This window comes from Callorhinus ursinus, unplaced genomic scaffold (genome assembly GCF_003265705.2).
Source record: "Callorhinus ursinus isolate GAN/ISIS: 27379988/994484 unplaced genomic scaffold, GSC_fseal_2.0 scaffold109, whole genome shotgun sequence".
NCBI classification, from domain to species: domain Eukaryota; kingdom Metazoa; phylum Chordata; class Mammalia; order Carnivora; family Otariidae; genus Callorhinus; species Callorhinus ursinus.
In genome coordinates, this window is record NW_027397171.1 from 160,654 (window position 1) to 183,828 (window position 23,175).

General features: G+C 45.4%; 1 non-coding gene and 1 pseudogene across 1 annotated transcript; both read left to right on the forward strand.

The window, feature by feature from the left end:
- Positions 1–7,801: 7,801 nt before the first annotated feature.
- Positions 7,802–9,136, forward strand: LOC112813499 (uncharacterized; annotated as a pseudogene).
- Positions 9,137–16,287: 7,151 nt separating this feature from the next.
- TRNAS-GCU (transfer RNA serine (anticodon GCU)) lies at positions 16,288–16,369 on the forward strand. The gene has a single exon. It is a non-coding gene; the product is annotated as a tRNA-Ser (tRNA).
- The last annotated feature ends 6,806 nt before the right edge of the window (positions 16,370–23,175 follow it).

A 23,175-nucleotide genomic window follows, 5' to 3' on the forward strand; every position in this document is an offset into this window, starting at 1 on the left:
CTCCCTAGGAACAGGAAGATTTGCACATAGTGAAACTGGAAGAGAAGTACATGCTTGGGAGCAGTCTAGACTGGGAACGTGCATCTTCTTTGAAAACTCTCGCTAGCATTTCGGGCGCTTCTGCTACCAGGAGGCCCTTGATCACCACGAATTTCTAAGCGTTGCCATCAGTGGATGAAGCCAGACGTGCATACAAAGGAGCAAATCCTGGAACGGCTGGTGATGGACCATCGTCCCCATGCAGGGCAAGCCAGAGGGCTGTAGAGGGGAAGGCATGGGGAAAGGGAGGGGGCTACGTGGGGAGAAGCAGGTGTCCAGGCGGTTACTCATATGTGGACGTGACCTTGAACAGACTTGCTGGACTCCATGGCTATTTTCGAATGCAGCTAGGCCTTATCTTCTGGGAAGGTCTAGTCCTTCACGCCTCAAGGCCAGTGGTCTGCAAATCCCAAGGGAAGTCGGTTATTTCTGCTACAGACTCAGGTCAGCAAGAAGGAGCGCATAAGCTTGACGCAAGTTAACCCCTAAGACGGGTTGGAGTGTGCTTACACCCTGAAGAGTACATCAGCTGAGGACAAGATCTATTCACTGAACTCGAGCTTTTGTTGTCATTTGTTTTTAGTATATTACAGACCACACAAGGATAACCTGTTTTTATTAGATGGGCTCAACAATCAAATCATTTTCCCTCTTCCATCCAGGATGTTCCTGGAAGGCAAGCATTCTTGTCTCAAATGCTGGATTCTACTTATTTTCTAATATTTCAGACAACGGACGGAAATAGAAGTGTACGTCAATGAAAATGACTTCCTATTTTCAACGGCATAGTGTGCTCTTCCAACCTGTTCTGTGTGTTCCGGGAGGCGCCGGAAGTGACGTAGGGGGCGTGGCCTCCAGGAGCCGCCGGCCGCTTCCGGGAGTCGGGCTCCGGCCCGGCGCGCTGCGGAGGGCGAGGCGACCGGGAGGCAGGACGTGTCCCTCGCGCTGCGGTGCTGGGTTCGGCCTCGGAGCCCAGCGGCGGGGGCTCCGACGAGCTGGGAGGCGAGGGGGCCCCGGCGTGAAGGCCCCGCGGAGGCCCGGCCTCAGGGCCGCCTACGCAGGACCCTGCCCGGCTGCCGGGCCTCTCCGGGGACCCAGCCCGGGCCGCGGGCGCCGTGGGAGCCGGAGTGCGACTTCGCCCTCCGTTCCGCCAAATTCGCATGAGAAAAGGGCACGGTTTTTCTGACGGGGATTCCTGACTGCTTCTCTCCCGGCAGTGGCGGCGGAAGTACTCGAGTCCGGAAAACCCGGCGCCCACAGATAAGTCTTGGAAGTTTTGCTCTGGGCTGGGACCTCATTGGTGTAATTACTGTCGGATTTGCAGGCTTCTCGCGCGCAGCTGGTTTCCTCGTTGCACCTGCCCCCACCTGCCAAAACGTAGCGCCGTCTGACCTCGCGTATGCTGTTCATACTTGTATCTGCTGACCGCCCCAAGTGCAGCCGACCTCCAGGATGGCAGGGGGCTTTGCTTTGGGCTCGAATGTATTTCAAGAACGTAGAACACTTTCTGCACAAGGGAGGCCTCTATTAATAAATACTTGTGGATTTAATGAATGAATAAAATTAGTTACTCCGGTTACAGGTCCTCCTTTGTGGGTTCTTCACAGCTTTGCCATTTATCTCCTTAAATTCTGTTCGCTAGAATGCCCTCAGAAGTCTCCAGTTTACACTCCAGCAGAAGCCAGGCAGGATGGCTGTGGACACAAGAAAGTCTGCTGGCCAGTTGTTCGAAGCCGGATGGGTCAGCAGGGGCCTGAGATGGTGAAGGTGGAGTTGGAGGAGGACCACCCCAGGGATCAGGCTCTCAGCTTTCCGGAGGACCAGCCCCCCTGCTTGGGAGATTTTCAGGCAACAGTTCAAACACTTCTGCTACCAGGGTTCCCTTGGACCCGGTCTGGCCCTGAGCCGGCTCCGGGAGTTCTGCTGTCAGTGGCTCAGGCCCGAGACCCACAGCAAGGAACAGATCGTGGAGCTGCTGGTGCTGGAGCAGTTCCTGACCATCCTGCCCGAGGAGCTGCAGGCCTGGGTGCGGGAGCAGCATCCAGAGAGCAGAGAGCAGACAGTGACCATGCTGGAGGATCTGGAAGGAAAGAAATGTACAAGTAGGAAGACACTGGTCTGATACGGTTGTGGAAAGCTTGGAACAAAACTTTCTCAGTTGTGGAACTCAGAGAACAATGGGAAAACCCAGCATTCAGCAGGGAACTGAGCTTCTTGCTAAGCCAGCCCAGTAAAGAGGGAAAGTGGGGAACAGCAGATTCTGGGATGGTGAGCAAGGATACTGAAGGCATTCTGTATTTCAGATAGAATGAGGAGCATCATGCTCCTTACTTTACAGGTCACTCAGCTCACAGCAACAAAGAAGTAGGTGAAATCATTCCCAATTTGCACACATGGAAAACTAAGTTCAGAGAGGTTGGGTAACTTGGCCAAGACCACACGGCCAACAGTGAAATGACAGAAACAAGACCTGATCAAATTTTGCTTTCTGGCCGCTTCTCAGTGCCCCAGAAGGTAAATAAGGCCCTGGTTTCTCACATTTTTTTCCTAGTCTCTTGGAGAATATTTCTTGTGGACTCCTCCAGAGGTTCAATCTCTGTTAAATTCTTGATATCCTTAAAGCTTAATGATTTGCTTGTCTCTAGGTGTAAGCCCATGCTCTGGAACAGGAAATCCTTTTGTAGACAGTGACCCTTCAGACACTAGATGAAGGATCTTCATACACATGGGTTCAGCCCCCAGTGATCCAGTTCAAGGGCAAAGGACCTGAGCCCCAACCATCAGAGGAAGGAGGTGAGGCAAGAATTTCTCTAGGGAATTTGGACTGAAATGACCTCTTGAGTTGAAATTTTTTTGGCATGTGACACTAATTCCTTTTGACAAGGGTTATTGAAGAACATGACAAAGGTGACATTTAGGGTAATAATGATTAAAAGGTAATAAGTCCTTTCAGAGCAGCCTCAGTAGTATGGTCGGTTTTAAATATCTGTATTTGAAATTTCTACATATGGTTTAGTAGCAAATGTTATTTCAAGTATTTTGATGCTTACATCCTTCAGTAGATACAGATAGGATATTAACACTGTAAAACTGTACTGACTTTTCTGAAAGTTACCCTTTATTATTACCAGAGAAGTATATATGCATTGTACAAAGTTAGAAAATACATAAAAGCAACATAAGAAAATAAAGCACGATGTTCTGTCACTCAGAGATTGTAATTGATGGCTTTTTATTCTATATCTGTATCTTTTTATGTGCATAGGTATTTATGTGCATATATGTGTACACATGTGCATACACACTACCTTTTACCAAAAGAAGATCATACTCTCTGCTATTTTATAACCAGATATTTTGTTAATGATCTTTCCTCAGTCAGTACATTTTCATGTTATCTAAATTCAATCCAAATTCAGATAGTCTCATTTTTTCTTAAATGTATTTTTTAAAGATTTTATTTATTTATTTGAGAGCACCATGGGCAGGGGTGGAGATGGAGAGCACCAGTGGGGAGACGGGGGAGATGGAGAAGCAGACTCCCTGCTGAGCGTGGAGTGGATCAAGGATCCTAGGACCCTGAGATCATGACCTGAGCCGAAGGTCACTGACTGAGCCACCCAGGCGCCCCTCCAAAATGTATCTAAAGCTGATTTGTCCAACTCAGGTTAGAACCCAGGGGAGCATGATGTATCTGGTCATTATGCCTCTTAATTCTTTTCTACTTTAGAACAGTTCCCCTATCCTACTTTTTTCCCATAGCCCAGACTTCCAGATGAGCGGAGGCCAGTTTCCCACCCTCTGGAGTTTTCTGATTGCTTCCTCATTGTATCACTTACTGTGCTGCCCACGTACCTTGTATTTCCTATAAACTGGAAATTAGATCTCAAGGCTTAAAGGATTCGAGTTAAACATTTTTGCTAGAATTAATATTAGATAAGAGGAGATATTAATACCTGGGTGGCCCACTATTAAATCTCTGGCTTGGCATGACAGTGTGATCCCTTCATTGTTTTCCCTTGTAGCTAACGATGTGGTGTCACTTTGGCACTATGTGAATGGTTTCCCATCAACAAATGAGAAATGTTTGATAATCCTTGTATGGGTCAACCATTTTATTAAGGGTTACAGGATGACTTTATAATTCTTTACTCCTTCTATTTTATTAACTGGCATTCTTCATCCTGAAGCTTTCCTTCATCACATCTATTTGGTCACTTCCTTCTAAGCGGTCATGCATGATTGATGCTTTGTTTTTCCCCCTTTATTTACCAATGTTCAAATTCAAGAAGTGGGTTATTAGTCATCTTAAATGGCGACTTGAGATTTTAGGACGTTTTCTGTGTTGGTATCATTATGAACTTAGGAATTTATTTTTTTAAAGCTTTAATTTATTTGAGAGAGAGAGCACGGGAGGGGAGGATAGAGGGGAAGCAGACTCGCTGATGAGCAGGGAGCCCGACATGGGGCTCGATCCAGGACCCTGGGGTCATGACCTGAGCCGCAGGCAGCCGCTTCACCGACTGAGCCCCCCAGGCGCCTCTGGACGTAGGAATTTTTACTGAGTCGGTGTGTTTCAGCCCCCTCATTAAAAATCCATGCCTTATTCCACACATCTTCGGCTTGTGTGGATGTCTTCAGTCTTGCTCCTATCTCTGTTTTGCCATGGCTCTATTAATTTTGACTGCTTGCTTTTGCTTTTTGAACAAAATAACTTGTTTTAGGCTCACCTTGTACCTTCCCTGTACCCAGATCTGGTATCACCCATTTCTGAACGAGCCTTGGTTCTTGTTAATAGAGAATGCTATTGGAGAATAAAGTCTGGGTGTTAGGGGTGTTCTTTATCACATAGGTAACCCTGCTTCTAGGACATTTCGTGGGCAGAGCTAGGTAGACATTTTTTCCTAACAAACATGAATGTGTATTGATGTATTCATTCTGCTTTACCATTACGTTCCATCACTGTTCTGTATTGCATTTGGTTTCTTCATTTTTTTAAAATTCCATTCTTGTGTTCTCCTTTGGTTTGTTTATTCACTCAGTCACTTATTTACTTATGGTTTTAACAGTTTGTATAAAGGGGATCCCAGGAAGCACAAAGAGAGCAGGAACTGACACACTAAAGGGAGAAAAGCCAATAAAGTGCATAAATGAGCAGGCTCTCTTGGTTTTGTTTTTTTGTGGTATTTTTTGTTTTGTTTTAAGTAGGCTCCACGCCCAGTATGGAGCCCAATGCTGGGCTTGAACTCATGACCCTGAGATCAAAACCTGAGCTGAGATCGAGAGTCAGACACTTAACCAACTGAGTCACCCAGGCGCCCCATTTTCCTAACTTTTGAGCTGGGTTGATTTACGTATTTTCATTCTCCTGTTTACTAATATAAGTATTTGATGCTATGAATATTTCATTGAACACTGGTTTAGATGAATTCCAAATGTTCTGAAATGTGTTTTCATTATTATTTTCCAGAAAATCTGAAAGTTTGCCTTTGAACTAGCAATTGTTGGAGTTTAAAATTTACAGATGAAAGAGCTTGTTTTCTGATTTTGTTTTTAATTTATTGTGATCAGAGAGTGTTTGTGTTATTATTCCTATCTTATAGAATTTACTGTGGTTTTCTTATGACCCAATAGGTAGCTTTCATTAATGTTCACTGCACATCTGAAAAGTTGTTTTATTTTCAGGGTCAGACCTTGACATACATATGTATCTATAAGATTGAATTTATTGATTTCATTTTGTAAATCTTTTTTTATCTATATTTTTCTGGTCCATTTGGTGTTTTTCAGACATAGAAAGGACAGTTAAAGTCTATTCTTTGTTTTGTCTGTTTCTTTTTATATCACCTATAGTTTCTGCTTCAGGAAAGTTGTCACTGTGTTGTTTTCTGCATAATTATTCATATTTGTTACATCTGCATTGCACATTGTGTTCTTTATTTTAGCATTTTTAAGTAGTCTTCTTTGTCTCATTTCATGCTTTTGGCTTGAATCCCCCCTTTCTCTGAAATTGAAATCTTGATGCCTTCTTTCCTTTTATTTGCATTTGCTTAACATAGCCTTATCCATCCTTTATTCATAACTTTTCTCAATCAGTATGTTGTATATATGTCTCCTGTATGTATAATATTGGTCTCTGATCAAATCTGATGTTTTTTTAATGAGTTAAGCCATTTGCATTTATTGATATGGCTGTTAGGACAAGTACATTTGATGTTAACATAATTTTCTTATGTTTTTTGATGTACATGTCATCTATACACATATAAATATATAAATACAAGTACAAACATGCATACGTGCATAGCTGCGTATACGTACACACACATATATGATTTTCAATGTATGGTTTGTTTTCCCTCTTTTTTTAAAGATTTTTTTTATTTAGAGAGTGGGGGGAGGGACAGAGGGAGAGAGAGAATCTCAAGCAGACTCCCTGCTGAGCATGGAGCCCGACAGGGGACTGATTCCAAAACCCTGAGCCAAAGTGAAGAGTTGGATGCCTAACTGACTGAGCTACCCGGGCACCATACTTTTTTTCTATTTTTTTTTAAGATTTTAATTTTGGGACAGTTGGGTGGCTCTCAGTTAAGCGTCTGCCTTCGGCTCAGGTCATGATCCCAGGGTCCTGGGAGCGAGCCCCGCATCGGGCTCCCTGCTCGGCAGAGTCCATGTCTCTCTCTTTCCCTCTGTCCCTATCCCCACTTATGCTCTCTCTCTCTGTCACTTGCTCACTTTCTCAAATAAATAAAATCTTTACAAATAAATAAAGATTTTAATTTTAAGCAATCTCTACATCCAACATGGGGTTGAAACTCACAACCCTGAGGTCAAGTGTTGCATGTTCTTCCAACTGAGCCAGCCAGGCATCTCTCTCCTTTTTTTTTAAGTGTAGTAGTTCCTATACTAAGGAAGCTTTGTAGTTCATATCACTGGTATATTAGTTCTCAACTGCTGCTTAACAAATTACCACAAAGTTAGTGGCTTCAAACTACACATATGCTTTATCTCACAGTTTCTGTAGATGGAGAGTCTGAGTTGGCTCAGCCAGGCTCTGTGCTTCTGGGTCTTTTACAAGGTTGCAGTCAAGGTCCCAGGGCTGATGTCTCATCTGAGTTGTGATTAGGGAAGGATCCACTTCCAACCTCACATAGCTGTTGGCAGGACTCACTTCTCCGTCAGACAGAGGGTCTCAGTCCCTTGCTGGCTGCTAGCCAGAGGCCCCCCTTAGTTCCTTGCCCCATGGGCTTCTCCATATGGTGGCTTTCTTCATCGAAGTCGGCAAGCCAGCAAGGACGAGTGTCAATAGAGAGTCCACTAGCAAGTTGGAAGGTACAGTCTTATGTAATCACAGAAGTGACAGCCTGTCAACTTTGCCACACTCTGCTGGTAACTCAGCCATGCTTTTTTCTTTCTCACTTCCACACTGTATTACTACCATTCCTCCCACCTTGACTAACCTCTTTCTCTGAACCTCTAACACTAAGAGAGGAAACAATATCATCTGTTAACATCAACCTAAAATAAAGATTAACCTTTCCAGCTGTCTGTCTCTTAAATTATTTTTGAGTTATCTTTGCTCCTCAAGTTGTGTGGTCTGCGTTCAGATGGTGGTGTGAGGACTGACAACATGACAGGCATGAAGCGGGAACTTTGTGAAGAAGCAGAACCATGTGGGAAGGGGTCTGATGAACGTGATGGAACTCTGTCTCAGCATGCCTAATGCACAGGAGACAGCCTAATGGAAGTTTGGAAACGCAGGATGGCGGTGCCACAGGTAAGAAAATAAATACATGTGAAGAATGTAGGAAAACCTTCACCTGGATAAGAGGCCTTCACATGCATAGGAGGATCCACACTGGGGAGAAACCATACTCATACGGAATGTGGAAGGGCCTTCATCAGACATGCAGAACTTAGCCAGCACCAGGGGCTTCGAAGCATGGAAAGGCTTATCACTGTAAAGAGTGTGGCAAAGGTTTCAGTCAGAAAGCAGGCCTCTTCCAACATCTCAAAATCCACACTAGAGAAAAGCCATATCGGTAGAGTATATGTGGCTGGTGTTCCCATCAGAGATCAGTTCTTAGAAAGCATCAAAGTCTCCACACTACAGAGAGACCTTTTGAATGTGCAGACTGTGGTAAAGCCTTCTGCCACAGTTCAGACCTCACTGAACATCAGCGATTCCACAGCAAAGAGAAACCTTACAAATGTAATGAGTGTGGGAAAACCTTCAGGCAATGTTCACACATTATTGAGCATCAGCAAATTCACAGTGAAGAAAAACCCTATAAATGGTAAGTGTGTGGAAAAGCCTTCACTCAGTATGCAGGACTTAACCAACACCAGAGAATCCATACCGGAGAGAAACCTTCTGAATGTCCTGTATGTGGATGAGGCTTTAGCCTCATTATGAGCTCAGAACTCATAATCCATCACAGAGTCCACTCGGGGGAAAAACCCTACGAGTGTGCCGAGTGTGGAAAAGCCTTTAGCATGAGCTCAACCCTGATCATACATCAAACAAGTCACACTGGAGAGAAGTCCTATAAATGTGAGTGTGGTGAAGGCTTCAGTCAGTGCTCATAAACACAGGTTGGGAGGGAAGCACGGGAACACCCCCCCAACCCCCCGAACCAAGAAAATGTAAGTGTGACGAGTGTGGAAAGACCTTTACTCGGTCAACTGGCCTGCAGAACCATAAAAGAGTCCACACTGGGGATAAAACCTACCAGTGTTCTGAGTGTGGGAAGGCCTTCACAAGGGGAGAGCATCTTATCAAACACCAGGGGATTCACAACAAGGTGAAGCCCTGTCAGTGTAGAGTGAGGCAAAGCCTTCTGTCAGAAGACAGGTCTGAGTCACCATCTCAGAATCCACACAGGAGAGAAACCTTTTGAGTGTTCCACATGTGGGCGGGCCTTCAGTTGGAAGTCAGACCTCAATAGACATAAGAGAGTCCACTCTGAGGAAAAACTCTTATCAATGTGAAGAGTGTGGGAAGGCCTGCAGGCAGAGAGCAATGCTGTTCCAACATCTGAGGGGCCACACTGCTAAGCCCCAACAGCAGAGTGAGCAGAGTGGAGCCTGCGTGGGAACTCGGCCCTGATCAAGGGCCAGAGAATCCACAGCAACTGGACACCTTGCCCCGGTGTTAGGCAACAACTCCAGGAAGAATCCAGGACTTTTTTTTTTTTAACTGAAATGTTTCTTGGACTTCATTATTTAAAGAAAATCAGAGATGCCACATCAAAGAGTTTTTATAAAGGTCATAAATGCTAGAAAAGTTGAGAGTTTAGAAAAATGTCAACAAGAAATTTACCTGTGATTACTTTTACTAAATGCAATGAAGTATTAGTTAATATGATGAAAAAATACACAAAGCAGCTATAAAAAATATTTTTCTACTGAATTCATGAGTTTTTATGTTGTTTTTTCAAACCATTTTGATTTTTTTTTTAAGATTTTGTTTATTTGAGAGATAGAGACAGAGATAGCAACAGAGATAGAAGAGAGCATGAGCGGGGAAGAGAGGGGGAGCCCGACGCGGGGCTCGATCCCAGGACCTGAGATCGTGACCTGAGCCACCCAGGTGTCCAAAACCATTTTGATTTCTAACTAGCATTAGCCATTCCCAGCATTGAAATTACTACTCTGGGGGCACCTGGGTGGCTCAGTCAGTTAAGCGTCTGCCTTTGGCTCAGGTCATGATCCGAGGGTCCTGGGATCAAGCCCCACGTCGGGCTCCCTGCTCAGCGGGGAGCCTGCTTCTCCCTCTCCCTCTGCCTGCCTCTCTGCCTACTTGTGCTCTCTCTCTGTCAAATAAATAAAATCTTAAAAAAAAAAAAAAACTACTCTGAGTACCAGTCGAGGACACTAGAAAATCCAAGTTTGGGATATGTGAGGTGAGTTGTCTGTTTCTCTCCCTACCTAACCAAGCCTTTGACCAGAAGTGAGTGGTCTGCAGACCCTTCCTGATCCCCACCCCAGAATTAGCATTTCCTGGTGAATAAAGGATGTGTTAAAGTCCTGATACGGAGAGCAGAAGGGCATTGGCCTCCAGAAGCTCAAAATCTCATGGGGCCTTTATGGCGAAAGCCCAGGGCATACTTTTCTCCTTGTGAAAATGCTCCTTGAGCTCACAATTGAGAAGGACAAAAGGGAAGAGGGAAAACCGAACCTTCCAGTCCAGCATTTTCACCCTCCTACAAATTACATTTACACAACGGAAGCCTCTTTCAGCTTCAGCACTACCCATGTTGTGAGGGATATGATATGAAGCCCAGGATATTTTTCAAACCCTGGAAGAGTGTTTTCTCATTTTTTTGTGTGCTACCCACAACGTAACACTATAGATGTGACACGTTTTGAAGTGTAATGTGCATAATTAACATTTTCTTCAACACCTTCTGAAGGCTCTAGACAGCCAGCAAAGGAATAATCCCTGCTTCTTTTCTTTGATGTTTGCATGATGTATCTTTTACCATCCTTTTACTTTCAGTTTACTTATATCATTAAATTTGAGGTGAGCTCCTTATAAACAGCATATGCTTGGGTGATGTTTTTAAATTCAAACCCCCAATCTTTGTCTTTTATTTGGAGGATGGAAATGATTTCCATTTAATGTAATTATTGGTATTTTAAGGCTTAAGTTTGCTATTTTTTCCCTTATTCCCTGTATTGCATTTCTGTGGTTTCTCTTCCTTGCCTTCCTGTGGGTTACTTGAATATGTTTTCAGAAGTCTGGATTTGTTGATAATGTTTTTGGATGTATCTCTCTATATAGCATCATTGTCCTTGGTAAAAGCTGTTACTTTGAACTGGCTTTCAACCCACATATATTCTACACATTTCTCTCCAAGAAATACATCAGCTTTTGTTAACCTTAATTTGAGAATAACCCTAGACAATAATACAAACATTCTAAACAGATATGGGGGATTAAACAGAATTGTCTTCTTACCAAAGTCTGTGTTAGTTTTTTGTTACCTGTTAAGTCCTATGTCTAATGAGACCCAGCAGGGGGAGCCCTCCAGAACATTTTGAGCTAAGAATGGCAGGAAGCCGGACTCTTGTTTTATTCTCAGTATATCTCAGCACTTTAAACAGTACCTGACAAGTATTAGTTGCTCTGTAAATATTGAAGGAAGGGGAGGAGGTTCCTGGGCCCTGTGCAGCTCTGAGTTAATTACCAGTGGCTGAGGCCAGAGATACACAAGGAGCTGATCCTGCAGCTGCTGGTGTTAAGTGGTTCTTGACCATGGCCTAAGGAGCTATCTGCCTAAATTCAAAAACATAATCCAGGCGAAATGATAGCTTTGCTGTGGAGAAATCTGGCAAACAACACCTTAACCAGGTAATCAAACAACAACTAGAAACAGGATGAACTGATACATGACTTCTGATATGATTGCTTCACTGAGGACACATCATGACTTCTGTGGTATTTCTGGCGAAAATGTGTAACCCGAATCTAATCATAAGGAAACATTTGAGGGCGCCTGAGTGGCTCAGTCGTTAAGCATCTGCTTTCGGCTCAAGTCATGATCCTGGGGTCCTGGGATGGAGCCCTGCATCAGGCTCCCTGCTCAGTGGGAAGCCTGCTTCTCCCTCTCCCACTCCCCCTGCTTGTGTTCCCTCTCTCACTGTGTCTCTCTCTGTCAAATAAATAAATAAAATCTTAAAAAAAAAAAGGAAACATTAGACAAACCCAAATTTGGGGTAGAGTGTTGGCCTGTGTTCTTCAAAAGTATCTACGTTATAAAAGAGAAGCATTGAGGAATTGTTTTAGATTAAAGGAAATTAAAGAAATATAATAACTAAAGTCAATGTGTAAGCTAAGGTTGGATCCTAGATTGGAATAAAATTTATGTAAAGAATATCATTGGGACAGTTGGTTTAAAGTAAACACGGACTATACGTTCAATAACAGCATTGCATCTGTTCAGTTTCCTGAGTCAATCATCGTTTTGTGGTCACAAGACAGAAGGTCTCTTCTCTCAGAAAGTACTTGCTGAAGTGTTTAGGGGTGAAGGTTCTTTGTACTGCAGCAAGTTTTTGTTTTTGTTTTGTTTTGTTTTTAGATTGCATTAATTTGAGAGAGAGACAGCAGGAGCTGGGGAGAGAGGGAGAGGGAGAAGCAGACTCCCCACTGAGCAGGGAGCCGGTTGAGGGGCTTGGTCCCAGGACCCTGGGATCATGACCTGACCAAAGGCAGATGCTTAACCAACAGCCACCCAGGCGCCCCTGCAACACATTTTCAAGGGGTTTAGTGGATTAGCAGGTAATAGCAGTAAAGTATATATGAAGGAGAAAACAAGTGGCAAGCATTAATAATAGGTGAATCTAGGGAAAAGGAATATAGTGCTCATTCCATTGTTCCTACAATTTTTTAAGTAAAGGTCAAAATAAAAACAATACTTAACACCAAAACAAACCCAAAGAGTGAATATGAGGTATTGATTTTGATTGGAGAATTGTAGAGGGTAAGTGAGGTATATGCTGTACATATCTCAGTATAGTGAAGGTTGGGGTGTTCTGAGACAGTATCAGTCTTCTTTATATTCTGCACTGAATTGATAGCTACACCGTAACACGTAAAATTGTTCACATTTAAGGAATTCTCTCATTGGATCTCTTCCCACCAGAGGTCAATTTGTGCTGAAGTATTTTATTGTAGCATCTCCATTTTCTACTGGATGATTATCAAGCTTCTTTCCAAACTCAGGTCTCCTCTAAGATGAACTCATACGCCACTTACTTCTTAGATACTGAAATTCTTCTAGCGACAGCTCGCCTTGCTGGACATAAGCTCTAAAATAATGCAGTTTTAGAACTGGAAGAGATCCAGAACAAAATGCACTCATTCTTTTCTCAAGCCTTTGTTAAGTGCCAACACTGTGCCAACCATATAAAGGAATATGATAAAAAAAAAAAAAGTTTAGGGGCGCTTGAGTGGCTCAGTCGGTTAAGCGTCTGCCTTCGGCTCTGGTCCTGATCCCGCGGTCCCGGGATCGAACCCCGCCTGGGGCTCTCTGGCTACCTCTGTCGCTATCTCTTTTTCTCTCAGGTAAATAAAGTTTTTAAAAAACAAAAGAATACTGAAAAAGGTTGAAATGAAAAGGTCGAAAAACAAAGTGAGCAAATGTTGAAAGTGGCGCCAGGAGACTCGCTTGATGCAGGGCTGTCATATGTGCAGGGGAAAAAGGCAAGTGCAGTAAAGTGAAGTATGCCCCGACCAGACATGTGGTGTGTAAATATTTTCTCCCATTCAGCGGGTTGCGGGCCCTGCCTCCCCAGCGCCGAAACCCGCCCCGCAGTCCCGGGTTTTCGTGCCGAGGCGGCGGGACCTGGGCCCGCGGAGACGCTCGCCAGCAGGTGGGAAAGGTTCGGGCTCCGGGCAGCGACGTCCGCAGGCCGGCCGGGGAGGGCCTTCGGAAGCCCCCGGGAGTCCGGGTGGGGCCCTGCGCGCCCCGCGGACCCAGATCCTGGGGTTTGGCAGGTGGGGTCCTACGGTGGCGTCTGCCACTCCGACGCGAATGCATCTTTCGATCCGTTGTCTGAATGTTGGCGTCCCACGCTGGGCGCGGAGGTCAGGAGCTGGGCTGCGGACACCCGGCGCCCCCCCCCTGCAGAGGTGACCCTGGGGTGCCCGGGGTCAGGGCGGGAGGGGGACGCCGTGGGGGCTTGCCCCCGTCACCACCCAGCTGTGGGGGCTTCAGAAGACAGGCCCCAGGAATTACGGAAGCCTGCGGAAAAATATTATATATAGAGAGGGAGAGGTTAGAAAAACATTGCTAAATCTTGCAGCTGGGAGACAAGACATATGAGGCTTTGTTATTTACCTTCTTTGTGTGTGTTTAAAAATTTCTGTAATGAAAGTAGCAGATGTTTGGCTGGCTCAGTCAGTAGAGCATAGGACTCTTGATCTCAGGGTCATGGGTTCGAGCCCCACATTGGGGGAAGGGTTTACTTAAATATTTTTTAATATCCATAATAAAAAGTTATAATATGTTTGACTTTGCTTCATTGCATGAATATGCCAGATGTTATGGTCCCAGCACAAGCGGAATTAATAAAATGGTCATGGAAAGTATAAGTAGATAAACAGAGATATATAACTTTGCTGACAAGAAAAGGGAGGGGTTTGACACCCTTTTTGTCGAAATTCCTTACGGACAACCTAAAGGCGTGTGGATGAAACCAGTAAATTGGACAAGCCCGCGGGGCGCTCCAGGTGCGCAAGTGCCTGGGCGGTGCTCACCCGGCTGCGGGCCCCATGCCTCTGCCCCGAGACCAGCAAGGGGCCCCCGGCTGCGAGCCTCAGCTTGCACCTTATTCCTGGGAAAGCGCAGAAGGTCGGGGAGCACAAGCTGGTGTCGAGGCCACTGCGCCTGACCGGCTCCCAGACGTTGGGCTCTGTTTTGCCTGCTTTAAAAAAAAGTTATCTAAGTATTCCATTTGGTGGGCATTGGGTAGTTTCTAATATTTAACTATCAGCAGGAGTGCCCCACTGTACTATATGTAACGTATGTGTGTGTGTATATATATATATTTTTTATTTTCACCTAGCATTGGTATTTCTCTAGCATAATCTACTACTAGTGGTTTGACTTCTGGGTTAAGGAAGGGTATGAACTCTGTAAATTTTAATAGGTCTTTTGCAATTTTCCTTCAGTGTGGTTGAGCCAATTAACACCTGCATGGACAGCATTTCAGAAGTCTAAAGTGGGAGTCCGGGAGGGAGAGTAAGATACTATTGTAAGTGGCTTGTCCTTATGTGTAAGTTAGGTGGAGCATTTCAGTTATGCTCATTAACCATTTGATTTTCTTCTGTGAATTGACCATATGTGGTGGGTTTTGTTTGTTTATTTTTGTTTTTTCCTACTGGGTTTTGTTTTCTTGTTGAATATAATTTCATAGAATTAATCATTAGTTTATTTTATTAGTCATAAACCAACTACAGTGTCAAATGACTTCCACAGCAATTATTATTTGCAAGACAATTTTCTAAGCATTTTACTGATATTATCTAATTTAATAATCATCACAGCCTTATGATTTTTTTTTAAACTAGGAGTATTAACCCAAGAAGTTTAATTAATTGAAAATATCCTTTCTAGGTACCTTGTCTCTGAGGCTCTGATTTTGTATTAAATCCAGAACATTTCATCCCTTCATTTAGCAATAGTTACTGTCTGCTTACTCTGGCCTTGGTGTAATATGATGATCAAGACAAATATACTATTCCCTGCCGTCCAGCCGAGGGTGAGTGAACCCAACTTCAGTGAAACTCGTACTTAGTTAATAGCACGCCCCCCGCCCCCGCACCTGCTTCCGCTGGGACCGGTCCTGAAGTTACTGGGTTCGCTCTTGAGTCTCCGCAGGTGAGTGTGTGTGGTGGTGGACGCGTTCCCCTCAGAGGAACACGCATGATTGTAGCGCGGATGACGTAGCCCAAGTGGTAGTTTCGTGCGGACCGAAGGTATCTTGAAATTCGGTGAACACAGGAGGGAGAGGAGTCCCTGGAACGCAGTTGAGAACAGAGCTAAGGGATTTCACAGGGAGGCAAAAAGCACCAACATTTTGGTGGGAAAGAAAATGTCCCCCTCCAAAATTCTGCAGTCACTATCGAAGAGCACACGCACTCTCACGAGTGGAAGGGGTGGCGGTTACTCAGTGCGGCTCCCAAGGCGGGGGTCGCGGTTACTGACGCTGCGCGGGAAGGAGCCGCGCGGGGACCGTGCGCCCCGAGTCCCGCGCGGGCTTGCACCCCGGCCGCTCGGGACCTGGACGGCGCCCGGGAAGCCCGCGGGGGCAGCGTGCACACACTGCCCAGCGGGGCGCTCGCTCGTCTGCTTTCCCCCAAAGTCGTTCTCACCTGCCGCCGAGGCACTGTAGGCCACTGCCGAGGCCTGGAGTGCGGATATGCCACTTAAAAAAGGGAATCGCAGAGCCAGTGCGATCGGAAAACAGGAATGCGCGGCGAGTTCCGCTCAGGAGGCGGGGAATCCGTCCCGGGAAAGCGGGGTGCACGCGTGGGGGTGCGCGTCCGGGGCGGGGAGGAGCAGGTGTCTGCGGAGGAACGCACCCACCCCTCCCGTGCGGTCGGTTTTGGGGAGTACTTTCGGACACCTGACTGACTGTGGTTGTGACGAGTAAGCCGCGGAAAGGGTGAAGGGACGTATTGCTGCACACCTTGTGGAGGACAGCAGGGAGGGAGAAATCGGGCGACCTCGGCTACCGTGTGACGAGGTGGCCGAGTGGTTAAGGCGATGGACTGCTAATCCATTGTGCTTCGCACGCGTGGGTTCGAATCCCACCCTCGTCGGCTGGTTCTTTTGCTCGGTGAGTTACTGCCTCACTCTCCGCCCAGTTGGGTAATTCCCTCGAATCCTCCCTGTTCTCTGCTTCTTCAGTAGCACTTACTGTACTGGAACTTCATTCGTTGATTGATTTCCTTCATGTTTCATTCCCACATCAACTTTTCATTCCCTTGTAAGTTTTGCTTTGCACGGATTCCCCACTGAGGAAACAACTGAAAAATTGAGGACCATAGAAAAATATTGCCTAACAAAGAGGAACTGATAAGATTGTCTACAGAGTAATATACACAAAATTGTCTATATTAAACCTCACAGGTTATTTAAGTCATTTTCAGACTAATGTTACCTCTACTGCAGTTTTCGTCTATTATCTTTTTTTAAAAACATTTTATTTATTTATTTGAGAGAGAGAGAATGAGAGATAGAAAGCACGAGAGGGAAGAGGGTCAGAGGTAGAAGCAGACTCCCCGCTGAGCAGAGAGCCTGATGTGGGACTCGATCCCAAGACTCCAAGATCGTGACCTGAGCTGAAGGCAGTCGCTTAACCAACTGAGCCACCCAGGCATCCTCGTCTATCATCTTTTATTCTAGCTTTAAAAGCAACCGTTATTTCCTAAGGATTCTTGTCTTTGACAAGGAGAAGAATGTATTCTTAGAGGTATGACAAAACTAAAAGTGACATTGCCAGTTAGGGCTAAAGATTTCTTCCTGAGGAAAACAAAGAAAAATATTAGTATTGTGTAGTTTCTACTTGTAATTTCTATCTTGGCAGACATTTTGGGGGAAAAATAACATATTCATTTTTTCCAAGACACCTGCTTTTTATTTATTTTTATTTTTAAAATTGATTAATTTAAGGAAGCTCTATACCCAGTGCAGGGCTTGAACTCACAACCTCAAGATCAAGAGCTGCATGCTCTACCAACTGAGCCACCTGGGTGCCCCTATTATTTCTATTTTTGATAAGTTCTACAGTCACATGATTCAAAAACTATAAAAAGCTATACAGCAAGTTTTGTTTTGTTTTTTAAAGATTTTATTTATTTACTTGACAGAGAGAGAGGGAACATAAGCAGGGGGAGTGGGAGAGGGAGAAGCAGGCTTCCCGGAGAGCAGGGAGCCCGATGCGGGGCTCGATGCGGGGCTCGATCCCAGGACCCTGGGATCATGACCTGAGCCGAAGGCAGATGCTTAATGACTGAGCCACCCAGGTGCCCCTATATGGCAAGTTTTGTCACCAGTTACCCTCCCCACCAGGAGGACACTATTAGCCCTCAAGTATTCTTCCAGAAACAAAGTATGTGTATATAATATTTAGCTCTCAAGATATATCATTAAATGAAAAAGAACATAATGCAAGACAATATGTAGATGGTACTTATAAAAAGAAGTAAACATATCTACATTTGAATATATACACCATTTTGCGTGTGTGTGTCTGCATCTGTCATATAAATATCTAGCAGCAGTGTGCTGTATTCTAGGGTATATTCATTTGTGAGATATTGCCACATTTCCTCCATGGGGGTTGTATTGATTTACAGTCCCCACCAAAGTGGAAAGACCAGACCACACCAGCTTGTGCGACCCTCTAAGGGGGAGTATTATTTGACCTAATGGTTGTCACATCATCTAAATGGAGGAACAAGAAGGAAATGATTAGGAATCCCAAATAATGTTATAAGCTTGGTAGTCTTGGTTTATCACAGAGTTTCTGAGTAACCACTGGCAGTTTATAAATTGGACTGATTAAATATTTAAGATTTAATTGATTTCAGGGATTGGTGTGGTTGAACCCGTGTTTGCCCTGAGGGTAAAACTCGTTTGATTGCTTTATTAGAATGAAATTTTGAAATGTCTAAGTTAGAAGTCTGGATGGACCATTGGATTCAAAGCTTTAGATCTTATGCAACACGTGAAGGCACTCTACTTCCCTAGTTCTCAAAAGTGTGTTTTTCCCCGCCCAAATAGCATCATCATCACCAGGAAACTTGCTAGAAATACAAACTGTAGGGCTGGGCGCAACAATACGTGCTTTAACAAGCTCCAGGTAATGCTAATTTATACTACAGTTTGAAACTACTACTTCTGTTTTGTTTCAAAACATGGCTGACCTGGTTTCTCTTCTCTCCAGTACCCGCGTTTACCCACGTGTCTCCCATCTTTCCAACATCCACATGATGAGTGTTTGTCTGGAACCTTCCCGGCTCTGCCTGGAGCAGTGTCTCCAACCCCTACGCCGTCCAGGTCTAGAGCTGGGACCCTCGGGGCAAGCTCAGGTGGGTGTGAAAGACGTCAGCCCACATCGCCAGGAACAAACCCGTAGAATGACAAAGTCCGTGTATGGAATCGATGCAGCGACGGGAGACCCCAGAGTCATGGAGGTGCGGCTCCGCAAGGCGGGGAGACGTGGCCTCGTGGAGGAGTGAGTCCCCGGGGAAGCACTCCGAGGACACGGGGGACGAGGGGGTCCGGGCGCTGGCTGTTTCCAGGCGGGACCGGGAGAATCGAGGGTTGTCTGGGGACGGGGCGCGGTCATCACAGGGCGGCGGGGCGGGGCGGGCCGCAGGGGGGCGGGGGGGGAGCGACCCGGTGTTCACACTCTCATCCGGCAGCCCTTGCCGGTGGCCCCGCGCGCTGGCGGGCGGCAGGGAGGCCCCCGAGGGTCCCCGGGACTCTGGGCTTCCGCGGGACTCACAGACATGGTCGCTCCCTGAGGCTGAGTGAAGGCGGCCGGACCCAGAGCCCAGACCCGAAGTCCTCAGCGCCCACCCTGCCCAGTGCGACGATCCTCTCCCGTCCTCCCGGGGATGCTTGGGACGGATGCACCTGCGCTTCTCCTGCGGTTCGCGACTCAGCGGGGCGGCGGCGTCAGCTCGGGACCCTCCGAAGAGCTGGCTTTGGGCCAAGGCAGGGGAAACCGGAGCGCAGGTGCCACAGTTTGTTCCTGCAGAAGAAGAGGCAACGGAGCGAGTGACCTGGGGTCCGGCCGTGAAGTCGCTGTCACGCACGTCTGGTGGGAGAAAAGCCTTTGCGGGGGGAGGGGGCGGCAAACTGGCGCGTTATCGCCATTTAAAAAATAGGTACCAGACTTCAAAAGTAGAGTCACACATGTATGGTCAACTGATGTTCATCAAAGATGCCAAGGTGATTCAGGGAATTCTCTAGACGGAGAAGGAGAGTCTTTTCAACAAACAGTTATGCAGCATTTGGACAGGCAGCTTGGGGGGGAGGGGGGAGGATGAATCTCCATTCTTAACTCACACCATATACAAAAATTAACTCACAAGGGCGCATAGACATAAAACCTAAAACTGAAACCTAAAACTGAAATTTCTAAAAGAAAGCATAAGAGAAAATCTTTGTGATGTGAGTTTGGTAAATATTTTTAGAATAAAACACAGAAAACAAACTATAAAAGAAAAATAGATAACTTGGACTTTATCAAAATCAAAAACTTCTGTTCTTTGAAAAGCACTGTTAATACAAATGAAAGGACAAGGCTCAGACTGGGAGAAAATATTTGCAAAGCACATATCTGATATATATATAAAAAAGGCTCGTATCCAAAGTAAAGAACTCTTACAATTCACAATAGGAAAAAATCCCATATTCCATTAAAATGGGGGAACAATTTTAATTTAGACCTCAGCAAAGAAAATATATAGATGGCAAATAAGCACCTGAAAAGATCTCAATATCATAGTTATGAAGGAAATTCAATTAAAACCACAATGAAATACCACTACACTCTTACTATAATGGCTAAAAAAATTATTTTTAAAGATTTTATTTATTTGTGAGAGAGAGAGAAAGGAGAAGAAGTGGCAGGCAGAGGGAGAAGCAGGCTCCTTGGAGCCCAATGGGGGACTAGATCCAAAGACCCTGGGATCTTGACCTGAGCCAAAGACAGACCCTTAACCAACTGAGCCACCCAGGCACCCCTAAAATTTTTCTTTTAAGTAACAATACTAAATATCAATGAGGATGTGGGGCAAATGGAACTCTCATATCTTGTAGTGGGAATACAAAATGGTACAGTCACTTGGAAAAATCAGTTTGGCAGTTTCTTAGGAAGTTAAACACAAACTTGACAACCCAACAATCTTCCTCCTAGGCATTTACTCAAGAGAAATGAAAACATATATCCATCTGTAAGTGAATGCGTATAGCAGCTTTATTCATAATCACCCAAACCTGGAAACAACCCGAATGTCCATCATCCGGTAGATGGATAAGCAAACTGTGGTACATCCATGCAATGGAATTTTAACTCAGCAATGCAAAGGACAAACCGCTAATACACACTACAACATTAATTAATCTCAAAAGTAGTATGCTAAGTGAAAGAAACTAGAAACCAGACTCAAATGCTTAAGCTGTATGATTCCATCCCAGAAAAGGCAAAAGATATGAGTGAAAAATCTGATTAATGATTGTCAGAGCTGGGGTTGGGGGAAAGATTGATTATAAAGGAGCAAGGAGTGGGGTGCCTGGGTGGTTCAATTGGTTAAGTGTCTTACTCTTGATCTGGCTCAAGTCTTGATCTCAGGGTGGTGAGTTAGAGCCCCATGCTGAGCGTGGAGCCTACTTAAAAAAGGGAGCAAGGGGGATCCTGGGGTACTGGAGGTGTGTGTCTTGGTTGTAGCTCGTGGTCTTTACAGGATGATGCATGCTTGTCCAAACTCACCCAACCGTGCACATAAAAAGGTAAATTTTACTGTATGCAAATTATATCTTAATAGATCATCACTCAGAATTCCACTTCTAAAACTCTATCCTATAGAAATACTTACAGGGAGCCTGGGTGGCTCAGTTGGTTAAGCAACTGCTTTCGGCCCAGGTCATGATCCTGGAGTCCCGGGATCGAGTCCCACATCAGGCTCCCTGCTCGGCAGGGAGTCTGCTTCTCCCTCTGACCCTCTTCCCTCTCGTGCTCTCTATCTCTCATTCTCTCTCTCTCAAATAAATAAATAAAATCTTTAAAAAAAAAAAGAAATACTTACATATGCTCATCAAGGTATTTGTCAAAGAATGCTCAAGATAGTAGTGTTTGAAATAGAGGGTTAGTGGAAGGTTGATTTAACAAATTTGGTGCATCACTTAATCACACTACCACATAACCATCAAAAAGAATGAAGTAAGTAGTAACTGATCTAAAAAGTACCACAGAACACTAATGTATAGCAGTTTCCATTTTTGTAAATATAATTCTATAAGTACACATAAATTATATATTCATTTATAAATAGCTTGGAGGAATACACCCCAAAATGTTGGCATGGATTTTCTTTTTAAAGAATTGACTTGGGAGTGCAAGGACTTTTCAATTATTACTGAATTTGCTGTTGCAATGTTTGAAGGGGGTGGCTGGTGGAGGGCATGTAAGCTTTAACATTTAAAAAAATTCCATCTGTATAAACAATGATCATTCACATAGGACTCAGGACTCAATTCCTGTTTGTGCTGACCACCCACCACACCGAGCTGAGTGGAAAACTATGAAAGAATTAAAAGGGGTGGGGGGAGCGCCTGGGTGGCTCAGTCGGTTCAGCATCTGCCTCGGCTCAGGTCATGATCTCATGATCGCAGGACCCTGGAATTGGAGCCCTGCATGGGGCTCCCTGTTCAGCGGGGAGCCTGCTTCTCCCTCTCCCTCTGCTGCTCCCCCTGCTTGTGCTCTGCTCTTTCTGTCAAATAAATAAATAAAATCCCCCCTTTTTTTTAAAGAAAGAATGAAGAGGTATAATCCCTGACTGCAAAGGACTTGTCCTTTTGCCTGATGGAAGTGCCAAGGGGGCACTAAGTGGCCCTGGGGGGGGGTAGGTGGTGGATGGGTAGGGCATGTTAGTAGTGACTGGGCAAAGGGATGGGGAGACCCTTCCCACTGCAGACCCAGGGATTTTCAACCGTTTGGGGTCACCCCTTTAAGGATGTGAAGAAAGACTCTCAGAATTCATGATTTCAGGGATTCTCCGGCGACCATTCAAGAACCTCAAGGCAGGACACTAAAGTGGGGGGCTGGGATCTCAGAGCAAAGAGCAACTCGGGTGCTGGCTGCCAGTCTTTGCTGGATGAGTTCCCAGGTCCTTCCAGGCTGAAGATGTTCTGAATCAGAAAGGTCAAAATTAGGAATCCGTGGAGTCCAAACCAGGAAGAAGCACAGAGTGGGAAAGAAGATCTACCTAGTAAATGCTCCCCTCCCCACCTGGTAGGCGTTGCGCTCTCTCGAGCCGCAGGGGGCCGGGCCTCGCCTAGCACTCTCTCAGACTCTCGTTTTCGGCCCCAAGTCCAGTTCCTTGGGTTCTTCATCTTCCTGCACCTCCAGCTCCGCTGACCTTTGGCCGCCCAGGCTGCCAGGGTGCGCAGGTGGTGAGCTCGGTGGGAGACGCGTCGCCCTGCACTCAGCCTGGACTCTGGGCTCTGCTACCCTCTCAGGGGTGACTGCCCACCACGCTCGCGGGCGCCGGGCACAGCGGTGGCGGCAGGAATGTTTGCAACTGCAGATATAGGTGAAACTAAGAGGACACTTTATTCAACGCTACGCAAAAATAATTTAAGAACATTGTTGCAATGTATGTCTAGAAAGTATAGCATCCCAATAGAACCTTAGAAGAAATAGAAAGTCCGGGTGCACCTGGCTGGGTCAGTCGGTAGAGCCTGTGGCTCTTGATCTCAGGGTTGTGAGTTCAAGCCTTACGCTGGGCCTTGAGTTTACTTAGAGAACAGAAAATCCAAACAAACCATTTACAATGGAAGGCATAAAAGTTGTCAACTACTCCCCCTTCAAATATCAGACAAAACAGTTTCA